Source organism: Protopterus annectens, chromosome 8.part0 (genome assembly GCF_019279795.1).
Source record: "Protopterus annectens isolate FY-2018-M chromosome 8.part0, PAN1.0, whole genome shotgun sequence".
NCBI classification, from domain to species: domain Eukaryota; kingdom Metazoa; phylum Chordata; order Ceratodontiformes; family Protopteridae; genus Protopterus; species Protopterus annectens.
Genome location: NC_056741.1, coordinates 1,865,314,956 through 1,865,332,896, shown reverse-complemented (window position 1 = coordinate 1,865,332,896; position 17,941 = coordinate 1,865,314,956). Strand labels below are relative to the sequence as shown.

The window sequence follows — 17,941 nt, the reverse complement described above, 5'->3', positions numbered from 1 at the left end:
TCACTCCTGCTCAGAATCTGATGTCAGTGTCTCTGCAGTCTCTGACAATGATGATGGTCATAGTCAGGCACAGGTGGATTTGTCATAGGCTGAATCTGTGCCATCGATTGCCATCCCACTGTCATCCACAATGTCCCCGGAGACAGTCACGATGCCCACACATATCCCAACCCCAGCAGCCACAGATGCTGGACAGTTGGCAGGTGGTGGCATGGAACAGGCTAGTGTGGTGACTATGGCAGGTGTAAGTGTAGACACTGGCTATAGCCAGAGTCTAGGCAAGGTCCCACACAGGTGGATGAACAGGGGTGCTCGCAGGAGGACTGCTGCTCATCAAGCTACTGTTGCACGTGCCACAGCAGAGGTCAGCAGATGCATGTTTCAGGCTGTCATGGATGCACAAGCATGTAGTGAATGCCACACCAGACAAATACTCAGGGTGATGGATGCAACTCTTCCTGATTTACATGGCAACATGCATGACCTTGTTGAGGCCACACGTCAAAATGCTGAGGTCATGACTAGATGGTTGAGTGAGACCTTGGCAATGCTCCGCCATGGCATGTCTGTGCTAGAGAGTGTGGTGTGAGATGGGCATCGGCCACATGGACGTAGGTCAGCACCAATATCAGCTGAGACTCTAAGGGGCCAAGCACCTTTACACTCCAGTAGTGGCAGTGACACCAGCTCTACCAAAAGGGGGTTGCTGTCCACATCACAATGGAGTAGGCCATGGGCATGTGGTCCTGGCCAGTCCCGTCAGGGACAGAGATCCAGCAGACAGCAGTCACCATCAGGAAGCAGTACTGTATCTGGCCTTGTACCTGGTGGTGCCAGTGAGACCCCTGGCATGTCCATTTCCTGTGTCTGTGGCTGGAGATGGTGAACTGGACACCCTGCCATGTACGGTCCACAGCTGTCCAACATACCCCTGTGTAGGGCAGCCACATGGTGTGGCTGTGTGCATACATACACACATACATCTGTATCACAGGCAGGTCACCTCCAGACACACACAGCACCTCTCCACAGCCCAGCTATAGGATATCCCTCCAAACACACACACATGCTGTCAACTGTATGGCCCAGCCTAGCTCTCTGGCAAACCCACACAACACCCTGTGCATATGATGATACCTGTGCCACATCCCTGTCATCCATACCATCGATGCAGGGACATGCTAATATGGGTTTGATGCACAGGGTGAATATAGTACAGTGTAGATATGTAATACTGTGTAAGGTGCTGTCTGCTTCCATTTGTTATGGGTACAGATAAAGGTGTTTCTACCTTATTAGCCATGATGCATTATTGCTGTTAGTACCCCTGACTGAATGTAGTCTGTTATGCTGTATTCTGTTTGTGTTCCAGGTGTCTGTGGGTCTGCAAGCTGAAGCCCTATGGACATTATCAACATGGAGTGTGGCAGAGTGGAACTACACCAGCTGTTTCATAGCCAAGGTCCAGCTTTATATGTACATTTACCAGGTGTATATGCATGCAACAGTGTGTGCGGGGCACTGTTGTCAGACAGTGTGGCTTTGCATACATACCTCTTGTCACAGACAGGTAACCTTCAGACATATCACCTCAGTGTTGTGTAGTACCACAGGCTCATACATACAGAACAAGTTACTGGAGTACTGTCAGCAGGTCCCTCACAAGCTTAGCCATTAGATTAACCACAACAGTTTCACCTGTCAGCGTTTGTTGCCCCTGCCACTTCTTTCCCATACACTCAACCCTGATGCAGTTGGTGAAGGCATGCATGGTACTTTGTATGACAGGTTTATGGTATGTATTCCTGAGTTCACAGGGTGGAACAGGGAGACAAAATGGTATATCCTTTACATACACACAGTAAAGACTGACACAGGGGATGTGCATACAATAACACAAACACAGTTGACAATAGACAGATTAGCAAACCTACATATCTACTTAATGTACTATAGTGCTACATACACAAGAAATGCCCCACATAGATTATATGCGTGGGACATAACCCACTACCTCTTGCACAATGTAATGTTGTGCATGCCTTCATGGATGGTGAGATAACCTACCAGATATAGCAACTGGAGTCATCTATTGCTCCTACAAGCCTGGACAAGTGATAGGGTAACAGACGTTGTATTAGCATGATGTTTCAGTCAGTTATGATATCTGATGCTGGAATTGTGTGTCACTACACTAATGTGACCTATTTGGCAACAATATCATATACATGGCCATTGTTAGGAGACACAGACCACATATAGGTTGCAAACATCTGGATATTCCATAGGCATCTGTACAGATGACTGGTATGGCCTGTACAGCAGTTTAACATGCTGCATGTAAGGCAAATGCCATTAAAATGCTATCTAAAGTAATGCCATCAGGAGGTGGTAAACAGGCATGGATGGTACACACCTCAAAATGGTATAACCCACACAGAATATGAGTCTCACCCAAACACACACTTGCCAGCATTGAGGTTTGAACCCCTGTCTATCTAGTTATTCCTACTATAGTGTTGTACAGTTATCAGATGCAACAAGGACATTATATGATTTCATCTTATCCCAAGGTACTCCTAAGGTGAATGACATCAGCAGGCCTTGTAAAGTAGGGTGATGGGAAGTGTACAGGGTGGTACACACCTCAAAATAGTATGTCCCCCACAGGATATGATTCTCACCCAAACACACACACAGTTGCCAGTATTGAGATTAATACCCCTACCTATCTAATTATTTCTACTACAGTGTTACACAGTTATCAGACTCACCACAGAGATTATATGGTTTTACCTTGTCCCAAGATCTTCTAAGGTGAATGACATCAGCAGGCCTTGTAAAGTAGGGTGATGGGAACTGTACAGGGTGGTACACACCTCAACATGGTATAACACTCACAGTATATAATTCTCACCCAAACACACACACACACACACACACACACACACACACACACACACACACACACACACACACACAGTTGCCAGTATTGAGATTATAAACCCTACTTATCTAGTTATTTCTACTACAGTGTTACACAGTTATCAGATGTGCCATGGAGCTTATATGATTTTACCTTCTCCCAAGGTACTTTTACAGTGAATGACATCACCAGGCCTTGCAAAGTAGGGTGATGAAAAGTGTACTGTGTGGTACACACCTCAAAATGGTATAACACACACACAAAATGATTCTCACCCAAACACACACATTTACCAGTAATGAGATTAGAACCCCTACTTATCTAGTTATTTCTACTATAGTATTATGCAGTTATCAGATGTATTATGGAGCTTATATAATTTCACCTCCTCCCAAGGTACTTCTAAGGTGAATGACATCAGTAGGCCTTGGAAAGTAGGGTGATGGGAAGTGTACAGGGTGATACACACCTCAAAATGGTGTAACACACACACACACACACACAATGATTCTCACCCAAACACATGCACACACACTTATTTGCCAGTATTGAGATTTGAAACCCTGCCTACGTATTTTTACTATAGTGTTACGGAGTTATCTCATGCTGTACATAGCTTACTGGGCTAACAATTGGCCAAAGGTGCTGATAAGAGGAATGACATCAGTAGCTTTGAATACACAAATGCTGGAACACAACACAAACAGTGAACTGTTTGATGAATCTTTTAATTCTGGTACCTCGGCCTTCGCCTTCTCCTGGAATACCAGAATTAAAAGATTCATCAAACAGTTCACTGTTTGTGTTGTGTTCCAGCATTTGTGTATTCAAAGAATGACATCAGTAGGACTAATAAAGTAGGCTCTGGGTGGGATACTTATCAAAATACTTCTTCCTACAAACCTACATACACTTATACACCCACACACACATTTGCCAGATTTGGTAGCAGAACTCCTGTCTATCTAGTCATTTGTACTATAGTATTATGTAGTTATCGCACACACTACAGAGCTTACTAAGCTAACTGGCCAAAGGTACTGATAAGGGGAATGACATCAGCAGGACTGATAAAGAAGCCCACTGGGTGGGAAACTTATCAAAATACTTCTTCCTACAAGCATACACACACATTTGCCAGATCTGATTGTAGAGCCCCGGCTTATCTAATTATTTGCACTATAGTATTACACAGTTAATGCATGCACTATGGAGCTTACTGGGCTGACAACTGGCCAAAGGTGCTGATAAAGGGAATGACATCAGCAGGATTGATAAAGTAGGCCACTGGGTGGGAAACTTATCAAAATACTTCTTCGTACAAGCATACATACTTACTTATACACCCTCACACACATTTGCCAGATCTGCGAGTAGAACCCCTGCCTATCTAGTTATTTGTACTAAAGTATCATGCAGTTATCACATGAGCTACACAGCTTATAGGGGTGATAGGTGTCCAATGGTACTTCTAAGATGAATGACAGCAGCAGATCTTGTGAAGTAGGGCAATGTGAAGTGTACTCAGTGGGAGCAGTCTCCTAATACTTAGACCTATGGACACACACACAGATAGGCAGGTGATGTGAAATTATAAGCACAACCTCAGTACTATTACACAATGGGGCTCACCTTTTATGCTGGCACATGCAACTGTTTACAACTGGTATACCACTGTCCACAGCAGGACATCACTGTATGCCATTCATGGTCTCCATGTGTGTGAATCACTCTGTCTGTGTCCCCCTGTGTCTCGCTCTTTCTATCACTGTCTGTCTCTCACTTCCCCACATCTATGTGTGTGTATGCTTGACATATATTGTTATCCATTGCCCATATATATGTCTGTGTATCACATGCAACAGATGCAGATATATCACATATGGGCCACCTACAGTTAGTTGAGGGTAATTTTGTCTGATGTGTGTGTAGGGACAGTTAAGGTGTACATAGCCGTGTGTATGCACAGACATATACACACAATACAGTTATATAGTACAATGTGGGTTCCGACATGTCCTATGATTCTCTAAGTGTAGGAGCATGCCCAGTGTGACCTTCTATAGTTAGAGTGGGACTCCACTTCAGAGATCAATGTACTCTGGTCCAGGGTTTTGTGTGCTACAGCCATACCTCTCAGGAGTACACAGGACTTTCCTCTGGGTACTGGGTTTGTTTAGCAAACATTTTCTGACATATCTGACACTGCAATGTATTGTGTCATTACCTAGTGGCAGACATCCTCAGATCATCACAGTGCTTTACCAGAGAAATGTTAGTTGTATGATGCGTAGACTAACATTATGAGGCCAGCTATGTACATTTTTGCCCAACAAGGCCAGTTGTGAAGTGTGGCTACAAACAGTTGAGTGATGATGTGCTGTGTAAACAGCCCAGCAATGTGGTGATATACTGGCTGGGCATCTCCTGCTTGTGTGGTATCTTTCTAACCTGAAATGTCATACCCTGGTGTGGCCATAACTCTCACCTGTACATTTTTTAGCAGATTGTCCAGGTGTTTGGCTGGAGGTTTCATCCAGTCTACATAAACTTGTGTTTTTATGGCAAGTTAGTTACATATGATTGAAGAATGATGTTACAAAATAATGACAGACATTACTGTTTCAGACTACATAACCTTCAGACAATTCCTGCTTCTGCAAACCCCTCACCCTACCCACTTTCTCAGTATGTAAGGGTGATATTTACAACACTTGCCTATCATTGTGCCTTTGTTCCACTTTAATTTCTGCCCTAGTCCAGATATCTTGCTGTCAGAGGTTGGGAGTTATGGGTGTGGGTACATAGTGCATTCTACTGTGCAGGCATGTCCATTATATGTAAAAGCAAACATAAAAAAATGTTTATTGTAAATAACCACTAACAGTACCAAAATGCACTATATTCACAAAAGCCTTAGCACCTCAGCTACACAGTCTTCAAGAAGTCCATTATATGTATAGTATATTCCACATAGCACTGTGACTTCCAGGTATGTCATTGGAAGAGCAGTAGGTGTCACTGGCATGCATAATTGTTGACACTGCAGTTTTCTGAAAATGGCCTTGTCAAAGAAAGTACTTTCCCTAGGGCACTACAAGACAACAACCAGGAGGACGTGCTGGCTAGATCCTGACAGTATTAGCAACAAATACACATAGCTCATTTATCCCTGCATATCGTGGACATGTAACATGTTTTCATATATACTGAGATAGCCCTGCCAATGTGTGATATGCTGCTATTTCCCTGCAAACATGCATGTTATTGCATTTCTGTGGGTATATGGGGGGCAAACCTGTCAACTGTACACATTTGCACAGACTGAGCTGATATTTGCTTTACATTTTGGTTCCATTAACCATACTATTGTGCCTTGTGTTGGGGACTAGAAGCATATTAGTAAAGACCACAGGTCAGATTTTAATGGCATACATTTGAGTTTCAGACTTCTTACCCTTCATAGCCTTACTACAATTGTGAGACCTGCTGTGCTATCACTGTGTGAGTCTGTAGTGGATTAATTCAACATTGATGCCATTTGTGGGCCTTTGCCAGACATTTCTCTCTGGTTGCTGTGTCAGTCTGAGGGGTGGGTATGGGACCCCCACACATTGACATCCACGCCTGTGACCTATGACCCCCAGTTAGTTGGCCCCACACATATACCTCAGTGGAATGTATCACCTTGGGTACTACTGCATAGTGTGGGGAGGCCAGTAATGGTCAGATATTTCCTGGTGTCCCACATAGCTGTAAGTTGTCTGCTGCTATGCCAGCAGGCCTCCCTATTCCCTTGCATGTATGCAGCAATACCATACATATGCTATCAGAACATTGTAATACATGTCATTTGTTGTTAAGACGACTGACTTACCTTGTGCCTGTAGCAGTTGTATGGATGGTGCTTGAGGATGCCTATGTTGGTTGCAGGCATTACACTGCCTATACATGTTAAGTTACAGGTAGTATGATGTGTGTCATCCATTTTTACTGTGTGTGCGAGTAGAGAGAGGTGTCACTCCTTGGGTGCCTACAGTGTCAGTGTGTGTGCTAAGTACTGCCTCTTTACCAAGGCCAGGCCATACTGGGCACACCTCTGTCTGTCTACAGGGGCTGGCCCAGGGTGTTCCTCATCTGAATCTCTCTGTGCCTGCGGGGACCTTGGCAATGGTGAGGGCTGTGTGGCCCTTCTCCATATTGTTCCTGCTGCAGCTGTTTCTGCAGGATCATATTGTGTAGCATGGCACATAATATGAACATGTGTGCACATATGGCTGGAGAGTACTGCCAGGCTCCCACAAATATGTGAAGGTAGCAAAACCATGACTTGAGCATCCCAAACACATGCTCTATAATTATCCTGGTTTGTGCATGTGACTCATTATGGCATTCTTGTGTGCATTTCTGATGGGTGTCATCATCCACGGCTCCAGTGCATCCCCCACCAGATGGCCATACCAAATGTCCCTCCTGGCAAATCCCTGATAGAGCTGTGAGAAATGCCAGAAGTGGGAGTCATGATAGCTTCCAGGGCCGCCAACACACACATTCATGATAATGCCCTGGGCATTGCACACAATCTTGCAGTTGATGGAGGGGAAGCCCTTGAGGTTTATGTAGACCCTACCCTGCTCACTGGGTGGTGCTTTGATGTGGATTTGCATGCAGCCTATAGCACTCAGTATCTCTGGGTATTCAACTACATGGTGGAAGAGGTGCATATTGCTAGTCAACTCTTCACAGGTATGGGGGAAGTATATGTGCTCACCAGCATGTGGTAGCATGGCATCCAGGAACTGGTGGAGTACCCTGGATGCAGATGCCAGTGAGTCCCCCATGATGTCTGCAGCAGGTCTTTGGAAAGTACCTGTAGCTACTTCTTAAGGCTACACATACCTTAGTATCCATTGAGATGGGTTCCCCTCTGTTTGCTCTGGCTCTGTGGTGAGGCCGGCACAGCTCAACAAGTTGCTGAAGTATGTACCTGTCCATCCTGTAGTGCTCTACTATCAACAGATCATGTAGCCCCTGGTAGGTTACCCTGGGTCTGAACACTCTTCTCCTCCTCCTCAGTCTAGGGCAATTGTCAGTATTATCCTCCTCAATGCTGTCAGCCTCCATCACATACTGATGTATCAAAGCAATAGCAGCCCCTAGCATTTTGTCAGTTAAAATTTCCAGGTTTACTCCAAAGGTGCAGAGTTTGTGGAAAAAAAACAGACTGAGGGGTGTTTGCATACTTTATATTGGTGTACTGCAACTGCTGCCTGTCTGATTGGCTAAGTGTGATACATTCCAGATGCCAGCTATATTACTAATGGTTTTGAATGGCTCATTGTGAGTTGCAAGAGTCCCATATTAGTGATTTTTACTTCATTTCTACTTTATTCTGCTGTTGCCCTTTTTTCATTTTATTAGTTACATCTCGTCCCATTTTCAGCTATGCAGCCACCTGCCAGCTATATTACTGAGTGCTTTGAATGGCCCATTGTGAGTTTCAGAGTCCCATATTAGTGATTTCTACTGCATTTCATTTCTTCAGCTAGTTCCCTTTTTTTTCCCTATTTCTATCCTGTTTAAGCCCCGGGGCATGCCGCACAAACCGTTTAGCTAAAGTAAACATATTTAGTGTGCAATGGCCCTGCCCTGGAGTGAACAAGCTTACCAATTCTTAACTCAGCTAAGCACAGCTAAGCTGCCTGAGACACACACCCTTGCTTAGCTGTGCTTAGCTAAGCTCAAATTTTATTTATTTTACATTTGTTAACCGGGGGTGTCTGACTGAGCCGAAAAGGCCCTTTTTCAGCAGAGGCCCAGGGAGAAAAGCTCCACATAGAAAAATTACAGATACATTTAGATATTTAGACATGATCAGTATACACACAAATTACAATAGACATGTTTTTACAGTGGTATGCAGCACATCAACAGTTACAGTGGAGAGAACAAACAAGAAAATATTAATTTAAAAATAAAGGTAATTAATAGATTTGTGGTGTACAGTTGAAATTTGGAACATAGGTAGAATACATACATAGTACACAGGTACAGTACATACATTGTACATTATCCAGTGTTTGTGAGTAAGAGTGAAAACTATTATCAATTACTCTAGGTTTAGTATGTGTACCTTATCTGCTTTCAATAGCCCGGGGAGCAATCATGGTACTGCCAGCTTTGCTTGAGATGTTGCCTAATGAGGTTTTTAAAGGAGGCTTTGGACGATGTGTTTTGTATGCTAGTGGGGAGAGAGTTCCATTTTTCAAGGAGCTCCAATGTGCTTATAGCAAGCATGACACACCCCCTTTTCATGTCAGCTGCTTCTTCTGCCTACACGATCATGTAATAGCACCTACATGGTTAGGTGCAGTGTGGCACTTAGAATATTTTTGTGATTCAGTATATTTCCCCTAATTTGCATACCCCACTGCCTTAGTCTCTAGTTACTGCACTAGACCAGAGCCTTTCCCCTTAGCAACCACTGTTCTCTGGTATTGTTTTGATTCTGCATGCCATAGACTATAATGGCAAAATGCATATTTCCCTTAAAATTGTGTTTTCACTTTTTTTTTTTTTCCGGCACAATCCTGTTTGCACGCTGCTGCCCTATCCTTAAACGGCTGAGATCTGCCAAAAAATATATACTTTTATTTTAAGAAAATGAAACACTTTTCCATGACAATGGCCATATATATATTCGTATATTCATTATTAATGCTTTTATATAATGTGAACATGATTTTATTAGTATTTATATTATTTTCTTTCTTCTTTTGATACCAGTTTTTGGTTTCTTTGGTTGTAATGTTTTGCTTTGTTTTAGTTTTGACTTAATGAAGTTTCACCTTGCCCTACAGGGGTTAATGAAATTTCTATTCTTAATCATTGTTTTCCCCTGATCAGTTACTTTGATCTTGATTGTTAATTATGTTAATTGTTAACTTTTGGAGATGTGTATAAAAGTGCTTTAATGAAATGTTTTAGTTAAAAACCACACAATAGTTCACTCTAGAAGTTCCAGATGAGGGTATGAGACCAATGAACAGTTAACAGTCCAAACAGTTCTGTTGTAAACTAATAAATAGAACCACTGAAAGGTTAAAACTGATGATTTAATAACGCTTGAAATACAAAAAGTACGTTTTCGAGTACCTTCTTCAGAAAAATCAAATACAACCTCCTAAAAAATGCATACACCTTATATACATTTGAATTAATTGGTTTAATCAAATAATTAGATTAATTATAACTTATGAAATTACCCACCAATAAAATCAAACTAGTGATGATTTTGTAGTTAAAATCAAGTTAAAAGTTGTTAGAAAAGGTTGTTTTAGAAAAAACTTCCATGAATTAAATAAACACAAAAAATATATATAAATGTATATCAATACTATAAAAATTTTAAAAACATTTTTATGTAAAGAATTCCTTGTATATACATATTTAATATGTTGATGCTTATATTTGTGTGCTTTAAAGTGGTGTGCTATCACCATCTATTGGACAAAAGATATTATAACTTAGCAGCCCGTAACTTTAAAACTGGAATAATAGAAAGCATGTCATTCAAACCAGGTTCTTTTGTAGCATCCAGTGTTATCTGCCAAAATAATTCCCTGTATTCAAGTTTTGTTTCCCACATGCCACCCCTGATTTCTTTTGGTACAACTTCCAAAACAAAAAAATGAAAAACAGAATCCTTACAATTCTAGGTATGACGAAATAAGGCATTATTTCCATTACTTTTTTTAATTTCATAATAATGCTCATATATTCTAGATCTTAACTTCCTTTTTGTTTTCCCTATATAAAATGAATCATAGGAGTGGCATGTGGCAATATAAACAACACCTTGGGTGTTGCAATTTGCAAATTTAGAACTTGAAATTGACCTATTTCTACTAGGAATTAAAATATTAGAACCAGTTTGAATATATTTTTACGTTGTGCAAATAACGATTATGGAGTTCCACCAAACGGACATTCTTCCTTTCCTAAAGAACAACGAGGGCAGCGCACCCAGTGGCTGCCTCGTATACAAGGTGACTTTTCAAAAACTGTTACTCCCTTTGATTTCAAAGGTTTTTTGGACAAAAAGTTTAAGATGCACTCTTGTGGTTCATTTTCCGAAATTAATCAGGTTGAAACAAAATCTTACAAGGAAAAACATGATGTTTTGTACTTTTATTTGGAAAAGTATGAAAGATTAGGATGTGACTCTACATTTTTGCAAGAATGTATTGACAAAGGTATTGTGCCTAAGGGCTTGCGTGTTTGCAAGTACCCTAATAGGGCTGAGGAAGGCTCTGCCTTTCACAAAGAATTAATTGATATTTTTGACAAATGTGGCTTGGATATAGCAAGGGCTATTATTACAGAGAATGATAGGGTCAGGACCCATTTAGTGGCCACGATGAATACTATTAATACCAATATTATCAATGAACTTATGTATACAGTGGAATCAGAGAGAATTTCATACAATCATATTTTTTCTCAGATTGAGAAGGAATGCATTAATAATATGAAAAGGAAGGCACATAAACTAGAGAGGGATATCACAGCCTACAGATTGGGAATAGCTTATCCCAAACCTAGACCATACAATACATATCGGGGGGAACTTGAGGGATACAATAAAGTTAACCCTAACATTGATTTTGATACTGATACTGTGTTTGAAAACAACAATGGTGACGTCAACCATGGGGAAATCCCTTTAGAGTATGTACCCCCCCTCCGCAGGTCCGACAGGATACGCAATCGGACCCCTGTATATTACAATCATCGCCCCAACCAATACAGGGCGAATTACAGGAGATAAACCAACATGACAACCCAATTCAATGGAACGGGAATATTTTAGAATATAATCAATATAAGATTTTCAACTACAGTTCCTTGGATATTTCTTTAGATCATTTTGCACTTTTTGTAAAAGGTTTTAAGTTTATCCCTCTAAGGAAGGTTAGTATTCCGAGGGCAGTAGTGGACTTAAAATTATTTTTAAGAAAACAAAATCTGGGACTCATGTTTGAAGGAACTGGTACTGATATTAGTACACATCCTAACATTAATACACATTCCAATTTAAAGAAAAGAAGTATTTTTAATCCACCACTTCACCCACAGTTGAAAAACCTGGAAAAAGTGATAGAAAAGGAAATCAGGAATACCGTAAGTACACATTATGTGTTTTCAAATCTATCTAAGAAGGAACTCAATTTACTTGAATTTTTGAAAGGTAACAAAGCTATTAGAATTATGCAACCTGATAAGGGTGGGGGTGCGGTGGTTATGGACAATATTTTATATGAGTCCAAAATGAAGGAAAGTCTACAAAATACTGCTAATTATTCTAGAGCTTCCATTAAAGAAGTCAATATTTCCAAAGCTAAAATAAATTTATTAATTAATGACTTATTATTGGAAGGTTCTATTGATTTTGATACCTACAATTTTTTAACTAACAAAAATCCAAGTGTTCCCTCAGTATTTGGTATTCCCAAGGTTCATAAAGATCAAAATGATCCCCCGTTGCGACTTATTGTTTCCTCTGAAGGTTCTATCACAACCCCTTTAGCTAAATATATTGACATTCATTTAAAGGAATTATCCAACAAAGGCGTCACAGTGTTAAAAGATTCTTGGGATTTTCTTAGGCAAGTGAAGTCCCATTTGTTTTCCAAAAACATTATTTTTATAACTCTTGACATAGTTGATTTATTTGGATCAATTCCACATGACATTGGTCTTTTGTGGCTTGAGGAAAGTATGGCTCATCATGGTTGTTTTTCAGTGGATGTATTTAGAACTTGTCTTTAATTGATGGAAGTGATTCTCAAAAACAATTATATGTACTTCCAAGGGGAATTTTTTAAACAGGAAAGGGGAGTGGCCATGGGGGCAAAATGTTCACCTACCTACGCCAATATTATACTTTCATGGTGGGAGACACTATATATTAATAACTGTGAATTTGTTAACTGTTGGGCCTTTTACAAGCGTTTCCTTGACGACATAGTCATTTTTTGGACCGACACTGTGGAAAGGTTTTTTGAGTTTTTGGATTATATCAAAAGTACAACCACCTTTTTGAATTTCACGTATAATATAAATTTTGATGAGTGTTTTTATTTGGATGTTTCATTAAGTAAGTGTGATGATCACTTTATTTCCAAGATATATAGAAAGCCTACATTTTCAAATTCCTATCTTCATTTTTCCAGTGGACATCCTTTTGGTCAAAAGAGAAACATTCTCAAGGGGCAAATTATTAGGACCAGTAGGATGACCTCTGAAGACGTAGACTTTTATAAGGATAGTGAATATGTTATGAACATGTTTAAAGAAAGGGGATATCCAGCCTACCTTATAGAAGAAGTATACAAGGTAGTACTAGAAGGTAGGAAAGGGAGATTTGCCCCCATTTTGGGACAAGGTGATTCTAGTATTCTTGTCAACCTTGGTGACCCGAAGTTAAATTCTAGTGAAACCAACAATTTTTCAAAGGCATATGTTATGGATTATACAGGGGATGCTACGGTACTTAAAATGATGATTAACCAAGAATGGGATAGGTTCAGGAATATTACAGACCTAGAATACATAAAAAATCAACCCCTCAAATTTATAGGAAGGATATGAACCTCAAAAATATATTTGAATTTGGGGGAACTACTAAAAACAATGGTCAAACACATAGAACAGGTACATACAAGTGTGGATCTTGCTCCCAATGCCAATATATTCAAACTGGTTCTAATATTTTAATTCCTAGTAGAAATAGGTCAATTTCAAGTTCTAAATTTGCAAATTGCAACACCCAAGGTGTTGTTTATATTGCCACATGCCACTTCTGTGATTCATTTTATATAGGGAAAACAGAAAGGAAGTTAAGATCTAGAATATATGAGCATTATTATGAAATTAAAAAAAGTAATGGAAATAATGCCTTATTTCGTCATTCCCAGAATTGTAAGGATTCTGTTTTTCATTTTTTTGTTTTGGAAGTTGTACCAAAAGAAATCAGGGGTGGCATGTGGGAAACAAAACTTGAATACAGGGAATTATTTTGGCAGATAACACTGGATGCTACAAAAGAACCTGGTTTGAATGACATGCTTTCTATTATTCCAGTTTTAAAGTTACAGGCTGCTAAGTTATAATATCTTTTGTCCACTAGATGGTGATAGCACACCACTTTAAAGCACACAGATATAAGCATCAACATATTAAATATGTATATACAAGGAATTCTTTACATAAAAATGTTTTTAAAATTTTTATAGTATTGATATACATTTATATATATTTTTTGTGTTTATTTAATTCATGGAAGTTTTTTCTAAAACAACCTTTTCTAACAACTTTTAACTTGATTTTAACTACAAAATCATCACTAATTTGATTTTATTGGTGGGTAATTTCATAAGTTATAATTAATCTAATTATTTGATTAAACCAATTAATTCAAATGTATATAAGGTATATGCATTTTTTAGGAGGTTGTATTTGATTTTTCTGAAGAAGGTACTCAAAAACGTACTTTTTGTATTTCAAGCGTTATTAAATCATCAGTTTTAACCTTTCAGTGGTTCTATTTATTAGTTTACAACAGAACTGTTTGGACTGTTAACTGTTCATTGGTCTCATACCCTCATTTGGAACTTCTAGAGTGAACTATTGTGTGGTTTTCAGTAACGTGTGTTCACTTTCAGTTCATCTCCCTGTTTGGTTAAATGTTTTAGTTAAACCTGATGAAGCGTGTCTTTGGATGTACGTGAAAGCACTTGTTATTTTATATTTTTTGTAATAAATAGTGTACTCATATCGTGGTGGTTTCTACTGTTTTTGTCTCTCATTGGATTCCTGCCTTCTCGTGGAAACCTTTGGATGGTGGCAGTCCTTATTTGTATATCATTTGCCATTCTTTTACTTCTTGGTTTCTGCCACTTACACACGATGGATACTCCAGCCACAGAACTTGTTTATAATCCTGGACCCAAGAGCCCTGAAAGCAAGTGGAACTATATTTTTTCAACAGAATGTCAATCCGTTATTAGGCATGGATTTACATCTTCCTACAACTATTCCATCAACTACAGGTACTGTGGAGAACCTCAGTGAGTTTCTAAATTATCTTAGAGAATTAGAGAATGACTTATATAAGCTGTACAGACTAACCTGGCAAAGGAGGCACATGGAGACTAGTCTCCATTTTCAAATTGTACCTAGAGGCATGCGGGTGTTGTGCATGCCGACTTATGGTGACAGCCATCCAGAATTATTGAAACAATGGCAACAACTGAACCTTGATTTGAGTAACCAGTATATGAGACTTCTTATTAGTTACTTTACACCGATTGAGAATGAGCTCAAGATTAAAGTAGAGGCTCTGCATAGAGATATATGTGAGCGTTTCAAAGGTGAAATATATGAGAGAGAAAGATTGATTTCATGTATACGCAAGTAATGGCTTATATTGATAGACTACAACAGACTAAATATAAGAAACTACAGAGAGACTATCATGATTTTTCATCTGGTAATGTCTTTGTGTGGCCGAGAACTAATTTTCAATGTAATGACCACACACGCAGTCCTAGCCATCTACCAGATACGAAGAATGTACCATCAACTTTTGCAGCTACTGTATCTTTAAATTCTACAGGAGAAGTGCTGGAGCGTCTGGTTAATGCAGACGTCACATCACTGAAACAGAACCAACCCATCGGCAGTTTGCAAATATTGGATACTCCTCCCCCTAATCAACAAGCTATGGAGGAACAGCTTGCTTCAAATAAACTTGGCGCTAAACCAAAGAAAGTACCAGGGGGAAACCACAGCGGTTTTTTACAACTACTGATGCAGTATCGCATCAGACAACCAGCAAGATTCAACAGTCAAGGGAGACGCAAGAGGAAGTTCTCCGGAGAAGCTCTGGAGGTAAGGAGAAGAAGCAGGAATTGAATATGCTCGTTTTTAACCTTCCGAGTCATACGCTTACCTCTAGTGAGGTGACTCTTTTGAACAAAGGTCTTTCTTTCATTCCTGCACAAGCCAGTAATCTTGCTGAAGTATTAACTGACTTACGTCTCTTTGCTCGAAGCTTATCACTGAAAATACTGTTTGATAAGACAGGAGAGACCTATGGAGAGAGACAATTTGTACGCAAAAGTTCTTTTTCACCAGTTTTACCTCATAAAGTGGATTGTTTTGTGTCAGTTTGTGAACAAGAATTTTATCAATATTTTTCTAATGTTGCTTTGAGGGGAACATATTATAATTTGAATATTGATGAAAGGCATTCTCTGCATGATTTATCCTGTAATGCAGATATAATAATACAGTCAGCTGATAAAGGGGGAGGGATAGTGGTTTTAGACACATCTATGTATGATCAAATGATGTTAGACATGTTGAAGGACAATGATACATACAAAATAATATCACGACATGTAGTTGATAGTATTATAAGAAATGTTCATGACTCATTATACGATCTTTTAATGTGTAGACAAATTAGTAGTGAGTTCTATGACTATCTTTTGATTGATTTTCCTAAGATACCATTAATTAAGGGACTCCCTAAGATACACAAGGGTACCATCCCCCCACCTCTATGACCAATTGTGTCAGGAGCTGGATGGGTCACTGAACACATTTCACACTACTTGGAATCAGTTTTAGGGCCTCTAGCCAGGAGTGTTCCTACAATCTTGAAGGATACTTGCCAGTTATTAGATGATTTAGATAATTTAGTGAATAATAATAACTTGTCTTCTTCTGTCTTTCTGGTTTCTCTTGATGTCAAGAGTTTGTTTACCATTATTCCTAATGATTATGGGATAGAGGCTATAAGAGACAGTCTACTTACTTTAGGTGCTTTTGACAGTAACATGCAGTTGGTTATCTGTACACTTCTTGATTTAGTCTTGAATAATAATGTGTTTATGTACCACAATGTTATTTATGCACAAACGTGGGGTGTAGCTATGGGCACCCCATGTGCAAATTCTTATGCCAATCTTGTTATGTATCATTGGGAATGCACACATTTGTTTGACAGTACTTTTTTCCAGCACGTCTTACTTTATAGACGTTTTGTTGACGAGGTTCTGATTATATGGGAAGGAAGTCGGGACCTATTGCATGATATGATCAGCTACCTAGAATCTACTACTGATATTTTAAGATTCTTTATAGAAGTGTCCCAATATCAGCTACACTTTCTTGATTTAACTATTTTTAAAGATCCAGGAGGTTCCCTTTCTACTAGTTTGTATAGGAAACCTTGTTGGAGGAATGCCATACTACACTTTAATAGTATGCACCCACGTTCTGTGTTTCCGAACATTGTAAAAGGGCAGTTAAAAAGAATTGGTAGACTATGTAAGCATCCTCATGACAGAAAATTACAGTTAACTCATATGGAAGAATTGTTTCGTGATAGAGGCTATACAACCCCCTTACTGCGCAGCTTGTGCTGCTCAGTTCCAGCTAGTATTGTTAACCATGTGGAACGTTTTGATTTTTTTAGAACAATTTGATAATGAACCTAATTTTATTAAACAGTATAGATCTAACAAGGTATTTTTTACTACGAGATATACTAGTGATATTAGATTTATTACTGATATTATAAGAAAGAATTGGGGCATACTACTTACAGATAATAAGTGCCCTCAACTGTTGGGAATGACACCTTGCTTCAGATACAGGAACAGCAAAAATCTGAAGAGACTATTGTGTATTGACAAGACTAATTCTTTTGTCAACAGTATAGATAGGCACATATTAAATTATGGTACTTTTCCATGCCTTAAATGTAATATGTGCAAATATATAAATGGTGAAGACTGTTTTACCCACCCTAACCTTAGTTATATTTTCAAACCGCGTTTCTATGCTACATGTAATAGTACTAATCTCATATACTTGGCTACCTGCACAGTATGTACAGCATTTTATATAGGTATGACGTCTCGTAGGTTGAGAGACAGAATT

At 39.3% G+C, this 17,941-nt stretch overlaps 1 protein-coding gene across 1 annotated transcript in view; it reads right to left on the bottom strand.

Moving 5' to 3' along the window:
• Positions 1–17,941, bottom strand: part of LOC122809687 (von Willebrand factor A domain-containing protein 5A-like) — a 1,458,063-nt gene that overhangs the window by 126,703 nt on the left and 1,313,419 nt on the right. The gene's annotated exons all lie outside the window — the stretch shown is intronic.